Source organism: Lactuca virosa, chromosome 4 (assembly GCF_052849685.1).
Source record: "Lactuca virosa cultivar CGN04683 chromosome 4, Lactuca_virosa_CGN04683_v6, whole genome shotgun sequence".
NCBI lineage: Eukaryota > Viridiplantae > Streptophyta > Magnoliopsida > Asterales > Asteraceae > Lactuca > Lactuca virosa.
This window is the reverse complement of record NC_136429.1, coordinates 281,958,222-281,966,119: the sequence shown is the minus strand read 5'-3', so window position 1 is coordinate 281,966,119 and position 7,898 is coordinate 281,958,222.

Here is a 7,898-nt window from a genome sequence, read left to right as displayed (position 1 = left end):
CAATGTAAAGGCCACATCAGGATGAGTAAAAGTCATAGCATACATGATCGAGCCTACAGCGGAAGCATAAGGTACTCGACTCGTCTCTGCTATCTCAGGCTCTGTACTCGGGCTCTAAGTCTTACTCAGTCTGGCATTACTCTGGATCAGTAACTCTCCTTTCTTGGAATTCTGCATGCTGAACCAATTTAGCACCTTATCCAAGTAGGTACTTTGACTATGTCCAATTAGTCTTTTACTCCTGTCTCTCAAAATCCTTATCCCTAGGATATAGGCAGCTTCTCCAAGGTCCTTCATAGCGAAACACTTCCCAAGCCAGGACTTCACTTCCTGCAGAGTTGGGATGTCATTTCCTATGAGTAGTATGTCATCCACATACAATACCAAAAAGCTAACTATACTCCCATTAGCCTTGACATATACACATGACTCATCTTCACTCCTCAAAAAGCCAAACTCTTTGACATTCTCATCGAAACAAAGATTCCATCTGCGAGGTGCTTGTTTCAATCCATAGATGGATTTCTCAAGCTTACACACTCTATTAGGGTACTCTTCACTGACAAAACCCTCTGGCTGACTCATGTAAACATCCTCAGCCAACTTTCCATTAAGGAAAGCGGTTTTGACATCCATTTGCCATATTTAATAGTCATGAAATGCAGAAATGGCTAGCATAACCCTAATAGACTTAATCTTGGCTACTGGTGAAAAGGTCTCATCATAATCAACTCCCGGAGTTTGAGAAAAGCCCTATGCAACCAGTCGTGCCTTATAAGTGTGTACATTACCATCCACGTCGACCTTCTTCTTGAAGATCTATTTGCACCCGACTGTCTTGCGACCTGGTACATTGTCAACCAAGTTCCAAACTTGATTGTCATACATGGACTATATCTTGCTGTCCATAGCCTCTTTCCATTTAGCAGCCTCAGGGCCTGCCATGGCTTCCGTGTAGCTGTTAGGTTCATCCAGACTTACCAGTGTGTTATCACTAATAAGTGTATCAGCTTCCGTAGTAATATGGAAACCATAGTAATGCTCAGGTGCATTCCTAACTCTCATGGAACGCCTCAGAGGTACAGACTCTTCTGTCGGATCAACAGGAGTTTCCTCCTCAGGTTGATTTCTAGGGTTTGAGGTTCCTTCACCACTTGACTCTTGAATTTCTTCAAGATCAATTTTCCTCCCACTATTTCCTTGGCTTATGAACTCTCTCTCTCTCGAAAGACTCCTCTCCTTGCTACAAAGACCACATTATCACTAGGTCTGTAGAAGAGGTAACCAAAGGATCTCTGTGGGTAACCGATGTAAATACACCTCTCACTTCGAGGTTCGAGCTCATCGTGAGACTCACGCCTCACAAAAGCCTCGCAACCCCAAATCTTGATGTGGTCCAGATTGGGAACTTTCCCGGTCCACATCTCATGAGGTGTTTTGGCAACCTTCTTTGTAGGGACTAGATTAAGAAATATGGGCAGAAGTCTCTAAGGCATACCCCCAAAATGAGATTGGTAGCGAAGCTCGACTCATCATGGAACAAACCATATCCAACAAGGTTCGATTGCACCTCTCAGCTACACCATTCAACTGCGATGTCCTGGGAGGTGTCAATTGTGAGATAATCCCAAATTCCTTAAGATAGTCGAGGAACTCTGTGCTAAGATACTCACCACCTCGATCGGATCAAAGCATCTTAATGTTCCTGCCTAATTGATTCTCTACTTCCTGTTTAAACTCTTTAAACCTTTAAAAAGTCTCTGACTTATGCTTGATTAAGTAGACATAACCATATCTACTATAATCATCAGTAAAAGTCACATAATAACGATTAGCATCCCTTGTAGCAGTTTTGAAGGGTCCACACAAATCAGTATGTATGAGATACAACAAACCCTCACCCCTAGCACACGAACCAGTGAAGGGTGACTTTGTTATTTTTCCAAGTAAGCATGATTCACAACTATCATCTGACTTTAGATCAAATGACTCCAAGACTCCATCCTTTTGGAGTTGGCCTATGCGTTTCTTGCTTAGATGTCCAAGACGACAATGCCATAGTGAAGGTTTATCCAAGTTATTATTAGAAGAATCAATACACAACACATTATTTCCTAGATTGTCTACAACCGACACAGCTTCATACACAGCATCACAAGGTAATTATTTAAAATAAAGAACATTATTAAGGAAAGCATAAATTTCACCACATTCATTATCAAACGAAAAGGTAAACCCTTGTTTGTACAAAGCATGAAAGGAAATAATATTTCTTGCCATTTCAGGCGAGTAACAACATTTATTCAAATCTAATGTAAACCCACTACTTAGCAACAAAGAATAAACTCTAATCTTGGTGACATGTGAAGCTTTCCTATTCCCCATGATCAAGTTTATCTTTCCATGCTCCACATTCTCACTTCTTCTTAGTCCCTGCAAAATCAGAACAAATATGAATACCACAACCGGTATCAAGGACCTAAGAGTTAGAATAGGGTGAGTTATTAGACAATATAGTGTAAATACCTGCATGGTTGGGTTTTACTTTCCCATCCTTAACATCTTGCTGGTACTTTGGGCAGTTTCGCTTCCAGTGTGACTTTTCATGGCAATAGAAGCATTCAGCCTCTTTAGGGTTAGAAGAAGGAGTGACGAAACCTTTCTTGGTTCCACTTGAAGAGGAGCCATGAAGGGACTTTCCCTTGGTACCCTTCGAAGGGATCTTCCTCTTCTTTCCTTTGCCTTGCCCGATTGCCAAGACAGGGGTCGCGGTAGGAGTAGGAGTAGTAACAACTGACTTACCTTTAAGACCACTGTCTGCGATCTTCAAAAGTCCTTGAAGTTTTCTGAGTGTAACTTCCTCCTTGTTCATGTGGTATGTCATGCGGAATTGATCATAACACGAAGGTAATGAGTGCAAAATGATATCTATTGCCAACTCCTCTGGGAAGTTCACATTCAGTTTCAGCAAACGGTCCACATACCTTTGCATTTTCTGCATGTGGCCCATGATGGGTTCACCATCCTTCATCCTGGTTGTTATCATGGAGGAGATGATTTCATATCGCTCTTGAATAGCACTCTGATGGTAGCGGTCCATCAAATCCTGCTGCATCGCAAAAGGATAGTTGTCCTCATAGGACTTTTGGAGCTCGGCTGTCATAGTGGCCAACATGATGCACGCCACTTTGGTAGCTTCTCTTTCATGGGCCTGATATTCAGCGATCTCCTCAGGAGTAGCAGTAGACTTAAGTTCCTTAAGCTCCTTGTCGAGGACATATTCCTTGTCCTCATACCGAGTGACCATCCTGATGTTCCAGATCCAATCCATAAAGTTGGAACCATCAAAGATGACTCTCCCACAAAGGTTCATGAGAGAGAAGGAGCCGATAGGGTTTGAGCCAGAAGCAACATTGTTGGAAGAAATCTGAAAAGAAGAAAAACAAGTTTAAATTAGATATAAAGATAGTCCTTAATAAGACACCCAATTGTAATATTAAGGCTAGGACCCAACACGATATTTTATAACTTAGAAGAGGGATGCCGTAACCAAGCTATAAAATATTTGAAGGTAGGTGAATGACGATTCACCAATTTACACCATGAAAAACGAAATAAATAATTGGTTTTGAAATTCCTAGATTCTTTGAGATTCATTGAACTTTTCAATGGCATGTTTCAATCTCGAGTGTGCCCTTCAGGTTTTGTGACTGGGATGCCGAGGATCACAAAACAAGGTGTGAAGTAACCATGCAAATTACTTGGTACCCTTAATATTTACCCCTAAATCGATGTGCCGGTTAACCACACGCGCTCCACCGATACTATGATATATATTAAGTTACCATTTGCCTACCTTGTTAAGTCCAGGTTAGTGTGCCGGTTAACCACACACGCTCCACTAACGACTTAATCAAAGTGCAAAGTGTAATTTCATGGGTTAGCACCTTATTCACATTTTCCTAAAGTAACTAAGATTGGGAATTTATAAAAACATTTAGTTACTTTATATTCATCATACTTTTAATGAAGATTTAAAGTCGTTGTCTTACCCGTTCGGCTAACGACTCTCCACCGATCAAGGAAGCGGTGGGTGAGATTGGACACCCATTAAGCTGCCATTTTGTAGGCAACAACCTTATACACCCCTTATAGACCAACTTCGTGAATGAGGCCTACTAACGGTAAGACGACTTTTTCTTATAAATATAATTATTATTAAGCTTATAATATTATAAAGTATAACGGTTGAATTTTAACTTTTAAAATTCTAGGGGTTGGAACTAAAGTTTTTAGAGTGACTTTACATGTTCCAAAACATGAGGGCAAGTTTTGTAACTTTCAAAACTTTTCATTTTTCATAACTTATGAGTTAATGATATAATAAAATGAGTGATTTTTCATTTTATGTAACCTATGTGTTTAATAATGGACTTTAAAAGAATGACTTTTGGTAATCCTTAACTTGAGGACAAATTATGGATTCCATTAAAACACATAATGATCATGAATTAAACATTAAAAAATTTAACAAGTAATTCCTATGATCTATCAAGAACTCATAAGAACATGAATATTGATATCAAAATTTCAAGAACATATGAACACATATAAACATGGATTTTTGACATTAGCCATTGTAAATGGATTAGCACAAACATTACACCATGTAAAACAAGTTTTAAAACACCAAAACAGTTTAGGGTAATGTTTCTAGTCCATTTCCAGCAGCAAAAGTTGAAAAAGTGCACTCAGGGGCTCCTACTCATCGAGTGCAAGAACCTACTGGACGAGTAGGATTAATTTACTCATGGACTCGTCGAGTCCCCCCATGGACTCGGCGATTTCATGCTTCAGAGTGTAGAAAAACTGAGTTTTTTCACAATTTTGCATCAAGTATCAAACAAACAAGCCAAGGCTCTGATACCACTAAAGGGTTTTGAGCATTCTAACACTCCTATGGTTTACATGCAACCCTAGAAACCTTGGATCAATGTTTTATCTATGATACATGCATGATTGTTTTCCAAGTTTCATAACCTATCTAGCACACATGGGGAACTTTTAACCATAAAAGTTAGTAGGAAATACATACCTTGAAGTTGTTTGGATTCCTTGAACACCTTGTGAGCCTAGCACCTCAAGTGTGATGCCTCAAATGTCTCACACAACAGCAAATGCACTTGGAATAACTTAGACAGAAATGAAGAACACTTAGAAATCGGCTAGCCCTCACTTGTATGCTTAGTGGCCGATTTTGGTGAACATAAGGATGCTTATATAGTGTGTTACAATTAGGGTTCCACCATGTAAACCCTAATTGTCATGACTTTTCATTTCCATGACCCATGGGTTCTATAACCACCATGGAGCATCCTATGGGTTTTAGCCCAACTTGATAATCCATGAAGCATTAGCCCACTATATAAGTACGGATGATTTACACAATCAACCCATATATTTAATTAGTTTTCTTCTGATCACTTAATTAATTCCAAATTAATTCTTGATCAATACTAATTAAATAATATTATTAATATATTAGAACTTATAATATATTAATAAACCATAAGTGTTATTTTTCTCTATTTAGTCTATCCAAATGTAGGATGCCATGCAACCCAAATGGACCATGCTAATCGGGTCAAGTACATTCCAGAAATAGTTATGAACTTAGACACCTAATCCAACAAAATCCCTGGGAACTAGGCTGGACATGAGTACAGCCTACCATCCACAAAGTGACGAGCAAAGTGAGAGAACAATTCAAACATTAGAAGACATGATGAGAGCTTGTGTGATCGACTTTGGTAAAGCGTGGGATATCCATTTACCATTAGTCGAGTTTTCATACAACAACAGTGACCATACTAGTATCAAAGGTGCTCCATTCGAAGCCCTCTATGGCCGGAAGTGCAGATCCCCTCTGTGCTAGGCTGAAGTGGGTGATACGCAGCTAGCTAAACGACAAGTTCCTGACAGCACTCTCACTAGTCCGGAAATCATCAGAGAGACGACTGGAAAGATTGTTCAGATCCGTGAACGATTGAAAGCCTCTAGAGACAGAGAGAAGAGCTATGCGGGAAAAAAACGAAAGCCCTTGGAATTTCAGGTTTGCGACCGCGAGCTATTAAATGTCTCACCTTGGAAGGGAATGATACGCTTCGGGAAGCGTGGAAAACTGAATCCAAGGTATATTAGGCCTTTCGAGATTATCGCTAGGATCGGCCCAGTAGCTTACAAACTGAAACTACCACAAGAACTTAGCAACGTACACCCTACCTTCCATGTATCTAATCTAAAGAAGTGTCTATCCGACGAGACTCTTGTAATCCCACTCGATGAAATCGAGATCAATGAGAGCCTCAACTTTATGGAAGAACCAGTCGAAATCATGGATAGGGAAGTCAATGAAACCAAACAAAGCCGCATACACATAGTGAAGGTTCGCTGGAATCTAAAATGGGGACCTGAATTCACTTGGGAGTGAGAGGATAAAATGAAACATAAGTACTCGCATCTTTTTTTAGTCCATGTGTATCTCTTAGATTTAATTTCGGGACCAAATTCCCTCTAACGGGGGGATGATGTGACAACCCATTATTTCGAGTCTTTGTAAGTCAAACTAATTCGAATAAAGCCTAAACTACAACCTTGTACAAGTAAACTTACAACATAAATTGTTGTAATAAGAAGTTTGAGTACCGTGTGTGCATGCTTATTTAACTAGTGTGATGGTATTTATGTAATGCCTTGTTAAAAATGAACTTATACAAGCTTAGTAACTAACATAAATCACAAAAATACATAGGTTTAATGTAAATTCGGTCAAGGGAATCAAACTCCTTCATCAAAACCGAATTGCCCTTCCTTACTTTGACTTGAAACCGAATTCACCCCATTAAAGACGCCAAAACCGAATTCTCTTTTCCTTGGACTAGAAACCAAATTCTCTTTTCCTTTATTTGACTAGAAACCGAATTCACATCATTTGTCACACCCCAAAACCGGAACGGCGGAAACCTTCTGGGGCGGACGACGTCATGCGTAGTATCACAACAGTTGTATCATAGTAAGCGAAGTAAACATAACCATTACATTATAGTAAGAATATTTACATTGTTTGAAAACATAGTTTGTACATAACATTATATAACAAAAATAAAAGACGTGACTCCAAAATGCTTCGTCTTCTCCAAAAGCTTGGCAAGAGTACCTGTCTATTGTTGCCCTGAGAATACAAGCAGTTTTAAAATATCAGCATAAAGCTGGTGAGTTCATAAGCGTTTAGTTCTGGTGAAAGAAATGTTTCTTTGATCCTTTGAAAAGTGTTTCCCAAGAAAATCCTATATTTTCTTATGAAAGATGTTTGATTATCCATTCGTTATTTGTTTAACAGCCTGTTTATGTAAGGCTGAGTTATCCCAGGAAAATCCTATATTTTCCTTAAAAGTGGATAGTTGGTTATCTGTTCTTGTGTGAGGTGTACAAGTATCTACCATACTTGTATCGTTAGATGTAGTTTCCTTGAAAAACCCTGTTTGTTCTCTGTGAGATGTATTAGTCTTATTACATAAATAAAACTAATAAGTAGGTGGTGAACTAATTCCTAAGGGTATTATTAATACCCTCTAGTAATCAAATCGGTTATTACTTTGAGGTTAGTTCACATGTTTCATTATTACTAAAGTAAATCTCTGTTATCTAGGTTGCGAGTTTTATAACCATACATTAAACTAGATATGGCACGTAACGGGTCCAGTATCCTTTTATGACTTTGTCACCCGTAGACCTGACGGTCCCACTGTAGCTAACAGTGAGGTGCGGGATAGTCAGTCCCGTATAGATCTGTACACAATAGTCACGTTCTCCCTACAAGAGATTCTGGTTACAAGGGT